The following is an 8,676-nucleotide window of genomic DNA, read 5'->3' on the forward strand; positions in this document are numbered from 1 at the left end:
TAGTCTCCACTCTGAAAAAAAAGGTTATAGATTTGGAGTGAGGTTGGCATCATATGATAACAACATACAATAATATGGCAACTTGCCAACTATAGTTATTATAAGCTTATAACTAAACTTTTGGTTCCTTCTAGAAAAGCAAAGTCTAAACACACATGTAATACTATGCATGCATCAAGTACAACTCTGAAAACAAGCTATATATATATATATCCAAAAAAAATAAAATTGTTGTAAATACTGAAATATGGCGAATATCGATCCACATTTGTAGCAATATAAGGATTTACAAGGGCGTGAAGCAAAAAAGCATAACACAGTTTTCAGGAAAACGGTAAGGGTCTATTAAAGAACAACACATAATGTTAGGTTTACAAAAAGAAACCGAACTCTATTTGGTGTGCCATAATACCTTGTTTACTTAATAATTTATTTTATTTCAACTTCATACATGATTATGCAAATCTAATTATGTTGATCAAGAATCATAACCATAATCACTTTGATCAACCTAATATGTTGTTTAAAGTGAAAAAGGTCCACATATATCTTCTAGCACTAATCTTATCATAACCTAAAACCATTTTAACTTTAGTGGCAATAATAATAATATCTGTTCTAAATATCAGTTGTGGAAAAGCACTAATATAGTTATACAAGATTACTAGGATCAAATCTGAGCACTTTGTTCTAATCAGAAGTACAAAAAAACATTAGAACACTAGACACTTTCTGTACTTGTATTGCATCATTATGGTATATTATGATCATGCATCAATCTAGTACTTGTTACAAAAGCAAAGACAAACAAACTATGCAACCACTGCCACATATGTTTATTAATTAATGACTTAATACACAAGAAAGGTGTTTAAAATAGTACTAGGTGTAGGGCACATATTAGTGTCAAACATGAGCAACTAGGCCTAAAAGGTACAATTATGTAAGTTAAAAGCCAACTAACATGAAAGATTTTTTTTTTTCATTTGTATATATCAACTTGAAATAATAATGGGTGTAGAAGGAATTTGCAAGATACTAGGAGATAGAGAGGTAAGCGATGCACGGCCCGCTAACTTAATAATGGTATATTTTATTTCTTACACGTCAAACGGATACAAATGATTAAAGTTAGCTAAAACGGAAATAGGTTAAATGGCTGAAAATTACCTAAATCAAAAATCTTTCCCAAGTGTATTTTATATTCAAATGCTTACAACCTCCTAAATCATTTTTCGCAAAAAAGAAACAAAAAAAATGATGATGAAAACTTTTTCATTCCTAATTAAATCATGATCATATATAAAACAAAATAAAGTAAAAAAAAAAAGTGTAGGTAAAAAATATTTGTTCTCACCTAAGCTTGCTTTGGCCAGCCACAAATACTATTAATGCGGCAATTTTGACATGTTTGTTTGTGACTGTGTTGATTTGGGTTGTGTTATATTTCAAATACGTCAAATAAAAAAATAGCTAACTAAATGAGTCAAACCGGTCGAATTTGTAAGTCAGTCACAAATGCATACAATCTCTTAAATTGTTTTATTTAAAGTAATAGAATTATGTTACTCATAATAATGAACACATTATTGATTTATAAGAAAACATGAAAGAAGTGTTTAATTTTTTTGTTATAACAACCATGTCTATCTTACTTTCAGTCCGTATTTGGTTTGATTTCTGTCTAAAGCTAACATTTTTATGTTAAAATGGTGTTGTCACCATCTGAAAAAACAAGATGAAATGAATCCACTATCTCAAAGTCATGAACTGTCTGCATCAATTATTAACAGATGTATGCATACCGTGAATGGGTGAAACTGCTAATAATAATGGTACTATGGGCACTAGAAAATGTAATGTATAAACCGTGATGGGAGATATTATTTAGCTTGTTGTCCGTTTGACTCTGTATCGATATCAGCATTGTCTTTTAATGAATGAAACACATAAAAAATATATATCTATTTCATCTTATGATACGACCTCATTTGCATGTAAATACATAACGCATGCTACTCCTATGTGTTTTATTTTTATAAGGTTAAACTAAAGTAAAAAGAGTTAAAGCGATTTAAAGGAACCTGATGAGGAGATAAATTAAAATAGATAGGGACGAGGTAAAAAAAAATGATTAATTGAACCGAAACCAAAAACCAAAATAACCTGTCCAAACTAGTAACAGTTTTAACCAAAAAATAAGCTTAGTTTTGGTTGTGCCTCGTTCCAAAATCGAACCGAACCAAACAACATCGAACTTTTTTGAATATTTAATATTGGATTTATTGCGCAACTCATTATTGGAGCCAATGGTTTCAAGCTCAAATTCATTTATAAGTTAAACTAATCAATACGTATAGCCAAAAGTTTCGGGTCTAAATTCATTATTTTGACTCTTTTTCAAACTTAAATATAAAACCAATAACCGAACCAAATCCATGTGCAAAACTAAGGGTGCAGAAAATACCCGGTTCCAAACCTGATCCAGAACCAGTTCTTACCCGTACCCGAACCGTGGGTACGACCTGGTATTGGATTTCTCCCCAAACCCACCTGGATCCAGACCCGCAGGAACCGGTTTCACCTTTACCCGGTCAAAACCCGACCCGACCCTACCAAAACCCGGACCCCCGTCAAATACCCGACTATACCTAGAATTTGTTTGTACCCGACCCGGTTTTGACTTTTTTTTAACCATACCCGGAACCAGTTCTTCCCGGTTTGTGCACCTCAACTTTAAAAAAGAAGTCCATACACCCTAAAACAGATCAAGATATTTCACACTTAACTAATGGGCTAAATGTTAAACGCAATTGGATTTAAATGGGCCGAAAGGAAATTGCGGCCTTGTGGGCAATAAAAAGAAGACCGTTTCTTATCTTGTGCTTTAGGTTTTGTATGTCATGTGTTCTTGTTTCTTAATTTAGTTAACATAAGCTTAATTTAACCAATCTAACATCTTTAGATATTAGTTTTCACAATCATATATTTATAAAATGTATAATACTACCAACATATAATTATAAAATGTATAATACTACCCGCGAGGATACAATACAACACACTACTTGCATTAGTTATCATATAAAATATATAATACTACCCACGGGCCACGAGGATGCAATGCACTACTTACGTTGATTGAGTTTTAAGAAAAATAAAATCTGACACTAACCTAGCACGGCTCGTTAGGGTTGACACAAAGTAGGTTTAACACAAGTTTTTAATTTGTATATATCACTACCAAGTTTACCTAAAAATACGGATTTCATACAATACTCGAATCAGTTTTACTTTATAACACAAAATTATCTTTTCTCAAATAAAAAAACAAACGGGCTGACCCGTGAACCAGTTAATTACACCCAACCCGTTTAGCTAACTTATTCGCCCCAAACTTACAAGTTACAAATACATGAAATACCTTTTCCTTGTGTATATATAAATGTATATGTACAATTGTACAAGTATTCCACTAAAGGCATAAAATGTTTATATTTCAACGATCCGTCAACTTTGCATACTAAACTACTGCTCCATCAACTGTCTAGCCGAAAATGGTCGCCGAAATCAGAATCACACCCGTTTACATATCAATCACTTAATATCATTGTTTTCCAACATCCATAGCACCTAATTACCAAAAAAAACTTGAAACAATCATTACAAATAATTATACAATTAAAAGTGTGCTCAGTGTTCAAAGTTCATACCTGAGACATTCGAGGTCTTGAATGTGGGTCCCGCCCAATGCACAACCACGCACAACGTGACATGCATCTAACCTCTTGCTCCGTGTAATTGTCTTCAAGCTGCGGGTCAATCAACTCAGCAATGACGGTCTCTTTGAGCAATGGCCGGGCCTGTTCACAAAATGCACAAGAATTAAAGGCAAAATGGATAACGCGCCAATATATTTTCGGGCCATACAGGTTGGGCCAACCGCCAACCCACAGAACTTTTGTTTCCATACCCATTCAGTAAGATATTGTTGGCCCCTTGGTCGGGTTATATCAACCGCTTTTCGTCCTGTAATGAGCTCAATCAACACCACCCCGAATGAATACACATCCGCCTTTTCAGTAACTTCACCACTTTTCGCGTATTCTGGAGCCAAATACCTAGAAAAAAAACATGTTGGTAAACACTAAAAAATTCATACATTAAAAATATTTACAGAATTTTTAACCCTTGGTTTGACCCGCCCGCTTTGTCACAACTACATTGCCATTATATCATGTGTAATTACCCGAACATTCCGAATACTCTAGTTTCAGCACCCGATTCACCATCCGGCTGCCACCTAGCTAGTCCAAAATCTCCAACCTGTGTTCACATTTCAAAACGAGATCTCGGTCAGGGTTGAATTCAAAAGTCAAAATGCTATTTGAAAATGAAAAAACAGTAGCGTTTATGCATACCAAAGCTTCAAAATCATGAGTTAGGAGAATATTATTCGGACGCATATCACGATGAACAATGCAACCCACTCTGCAGTCTTCATGAAGGTATCTCAACCCACGGGCAGTTCCGATCGCAATCTTTTGCCGGGCAGACCATTCCAATAGCCCGTGATTTTGCCCTGAAAATAAAAATGCAGCTTCTTGAATCAATTTTTGTTCATTTGAATACCAAATTTGACATATATAAAAGATAATTATAAATGAATGCATATAATTAATTAATAACAATTGAGCCAAACTTAAATGAATTCGATCAAAATAAGCTTAACGAGTCCAAGCCCAAGCCTGAACTTTACTTATCAAGCTCATGCTGGCTCACGAGCCTATAATTTATATAATTCTTTTTAATATATTAAATATATATTTATATAACTATTATCATTATGTATAAAATTATGATAAAAAAAACTAAATGTTATATATGTTTAAATAAAATACATATTATTAATATATATATATATATATAATGATTTAATTCATAAATGAATAACAAACAAGCCGAGCTCAAGCAGGCGAGCTTCAAAACTACTCACTTTCGAGCTTTAGAAATAAAGCTCGAAACGAGCCGAGCTTAAGCTCTAGTAACTCAAGCGAGGCGAGATGGAGCCCAAATGTATCTTAAAACAGAAACAGAGGATTTGTAATGTGATGTTGTACCATAAAGATGAGAATCTAGTGAGCCATTGCAAGCATATTCATAAACCAGCAGCCTCTGGTCATCATCCACGCAATAACCGATCAGCATCACTATATTACGATGCTGTGTGCAGCTCAAACACTCAACTTCCGAGTAAAACTCATTGTCCCCTTGAACACTACCCGTCTTTAACTGTTTAACAGCAACCATCCGGTTATCTTTCAGCACCCCTCGGTGGACCGACCCGAACCCCGCCTTCTGCTAAGAAGTTGGTTTCTGAAAACCCGCCTGTGGCGTCTTCGAGTTCGTTATAAAGGAACAGTTTTGGTGGTGTTCCGGCCACGGGTGGGTTGTGTTGGCAGATGGAACAAAGTGGTGGAGGTTTATGCGGCGGGTGTCGGGTTGATGGAGGTGTCGCTTTTGCGTGTTTGGGTGTCATTACGAGGCGGTGGTCGAGTTTGGAGAACTTGACACGTAGCGCGTCGGTTATTGGGGAATGTGAGCTCGTGTTTTCGCGATCGGAATTGGAACTGGAATTGGAATTGCTGGAACTGGACTTAAAACTGAAGCATGAATTATAAATGGAATTGGAATTGGAATTGGAATTGTAAGTGGTAATGGAATTGGAATTGGAATTGGAACCGGAACCGGAACCGGAAGTGGAACGTGAATTGGAAGTGGTAATGGAATTGGAATTGGAAGTGAAGTTGGAGTTGGAGTAGGAATAGGAATTGGAATTGGAATTGGAATTGGAATTGTCAAATTTGTAATAACTCATGGTTTCACAACCGGGATCGGAATTGGAATTGGAAGTGGAATCGGAATGGGAACGAAACCTGGGTTTTTTTGTATCCCAATCATGATCAGCTACGAAAAACGGGGAGAACTCTAGATCTAAACTTGATAACGAGGAAGTGTTGCGGCCGTTTGTGGTGAAGGACGAGCGTTCGGGGCTGCCTACGGGTGTTACATTGGGGACTTTGGTTGTATCACAAATGGATTCATTTTCTTTGAAACAATTTGTTGGTGTTTCGAAACAAGAATTCGCGTTTTCGGCTTCTTTTGTTGGTGATTCGACTAAATTTAAGCGAAGAAGTTTCGGGCCAGATTTGTTTATCACGACGACGTTGCATTCTAGATCCTCGATGCATGTTTTTGCCTCCTTATTCAAGTTCCTGCGACCAAAAGTCATTTATACAGTATTAATATTTTATTAAAATTCAAAGAATTCGAGACAAAAAAGTCTTGGCCAAAACCGGTTCGGATCAAGTAAAAAAATTTTCAACACAAAATCATATAAATCTGAGAAAAACCGGATCAATTTGGTTTTAAATGGTTTCAAACTAGTTTCAACCGATATACTTTCATACTGATAGGTTTGGGACCGGTTTTACCTAAACCGGTTTCACTATTGGTTTTGGATCGGGTCAGAGCTCATTTTAGCCGTTCTGACCCGACCCAAATCCCATATTTTAGGGCTCTTGTTTGGAATTTTCTCATATGGTTATTATATTTAAAGATCTATTAAGTTTAATATTTATTTTGTTTTCTATGTAAATCATGTGAAACTTGACTATTTTGGACAATATATTTTGATCAATATCTACCAAAAATTACAATATCTAGCAATTATTATAACTTTAATAATTCAAGCATTACAACATCAACTTACTATTTATTGTACTTTTTAAACTCATACAATATATTTTTAACCAATGTGGGCTTAAAATCATATTAATATTTTGCTATTATGTACTTACTGATCCAAAATAACCCATTGCGTTCGTGTTTTCTTAGCCTCGGCAGCCACCACTCCACGCGGAGTACCATAAACGACCTTGATCCTCATCTTTATCTATCAAACAACACAAATTCAATACATAATCAAACATTAATATAAAAAACGAGTCATTCCAGGCTTCCAGCCTTGGTTGGATGGTAAAGGCTTTCGCCTATATATAATAACAAGACTCACTTTGTCCGAATCATATACGTTATGTAACTGAAGCATCATTTGAGAGCATTTTTCGGCGATATCTTCTTTTTGATCCCAAACATCACTCTGATGAGATCTCCATAACTTATGATCTAGAAAATCAACAGTAACATTTAGTTCACAGATTTTGGTCAACCACCACCCACCCTCTCTACCAAAGATGTAAAACCCTCATAAATAGGGGTAAAAACGAGCCGAGCCCGAGCCTCAAATATAGCTCGTTTAGTTATTGATCCCAAGCTCGAGTCTTGTGTATTTTTAAGTTTTAACTCTTTTGGACTCTATGTGTTAATTTCATACTGCACAACCGAGCTTGAGTCAAGCTTTGGTTCATTTAAGGTATTGCACTTGAGCTGAGCTTGAGCTTGAGCTTGAGTTTGAGCCGAGCTTAGGCTCATTTAAGATTTTCTCAAAAATTATAAAAAATAAAAATAAAAATTGTATGTATTAGAGCTTGAGAAAGCGACTCACAAGCAGAGCTCGAGTTCTCGTAAGTCAAAACAAGCCGAGCTCGAGACTAGTCGAGCTCGGGCTCAGTTCGTTTACACCCCCTACTCATAAACGCTTTAACCCAAAGAGAGCTTATGAACCCTAAATAGCAAATAAAACATAAAATGGTTTACTTGAAGTTTGAGCAGGGTTGACCACCAGCAATTTAGCATAATCACCAGGTTGAACAACATGAGTCAAAGCCCAAATCAAAGCACTTTTTGAAATTTCTTTTGATGCTTTCACAGCAACAATCACAACTCTCTCTTCCACATCATCTCTACCACCACTTTTCACCATATTTCAAGAACACCAACACAAAATCAACCCCAAAAACACAATAAACCTCCACAATGTGCACCCAAAACAGCAAGATTTACCCAAAATCAAATAACCCAAATTTCCTTATATGTTAAAAACATCAAACAATCAACACCCACCAAGATATTCATCTTTGTTCATCATATTTTCAAGAAATTTCAAGAAACCAAGACAAGATTGACCAAAATTGATAAATTTGCAAACTTGTTAAAAAATATTAAATACCCATCAAAAGATTTGTTTTCTTATGTTGAAAACTAAAAAATGACGAAACTTTTTCACAAAATCATAAAGACAAGTTTGACCAAAATTTGATAAATTTGCAAACTTGTTAAAAAAGATCAAATACCCATTAACAGATTTGTTTTCTTAGGTTGAAAAACTAATAAATGTGGAAACTTTTTCACAAAATGATAACCCAAAAGGGTATCTTTGAGTCAAGAGTTCACAATAAATGTGTGAGTAGAAAGAAAACAAAGAAAGCCTGCAAAGGTAATCAGATCACAATATTTGCACACCAGAGTTTCTGTGTGAAAAGAACAAAAGAGAAGAGCCAAAAGGGTTATAGAAAGAGCAAAACAAAACAAAACCTTGAAACAGACATGGTGTTTAATGTATTGACAAGGGTGGCCCACAATCTTTGTATAATAATATATTAAAATATTAAAATTATTGAGTCAATGGTAGAGAAAATGGGAAGCCTTTCTCTATTTATATTTAATAATTGTTAACAATTTTATGAAAAGTTGTTTAAAGACACATTTAATAAG

The 8,676-nt window shown here is 34.9% G+C and overlaps 1 pseudogene across 1 annotated transcript; it reads right to left on the reverse strand.

Annotated features, from left to right (window-relative positions):
• Nucleotides 1–3,539: 3,539 nt before the first annotated feature.
• LOC143592503 (inactive protein kinase SELMODRAFT_444075-like) lies at nucleotides 3,540–8,029 on the reverse strand (annotated as a pseudogene). The gene is made up of 10 exons (XR_013145937.1): nucleotides 7,720–8,029; nucleotides 7,076–7,188; nucleotides 6,861–6,955; nucleotides 5,898–6,275; nucleotides 5,121–5,708; nucleotides 4,422–4,582; nucleotides 4,250–4,326; nucleotides 3,974–4,121; nucleotides 3,714–3,863; nucleotides 3,540–3,633 (listed from the first exon to the last, which is right to left on the reverse strand). The product of XR_013145937.1 is annotated as an inactive protein kinase SELMODRAFT_444075-like (transcript).
• Between the last annotated feature and the right edge of the window lie 647 nt (nucleotides 8,030–8,676).

This window comes from Bidens hawaiensis, unplaced genomic scaffold (assembly GCF_021521415.1).
Source record: "Bidens hawaiensis isolate Kalapana, Puna unplaced genomic scaffold, B.hawaiensis_p1.1 tig00040940_1, whole genome shotgun sequence".
NCBI classification, from domain to species: domain Eukaryota; kingdom Viridiplantae; phylum Streptophyta; class Magnoliopsida; order Asterales; family Asteraceae; genus Bidens; species Bidens hawaiensis.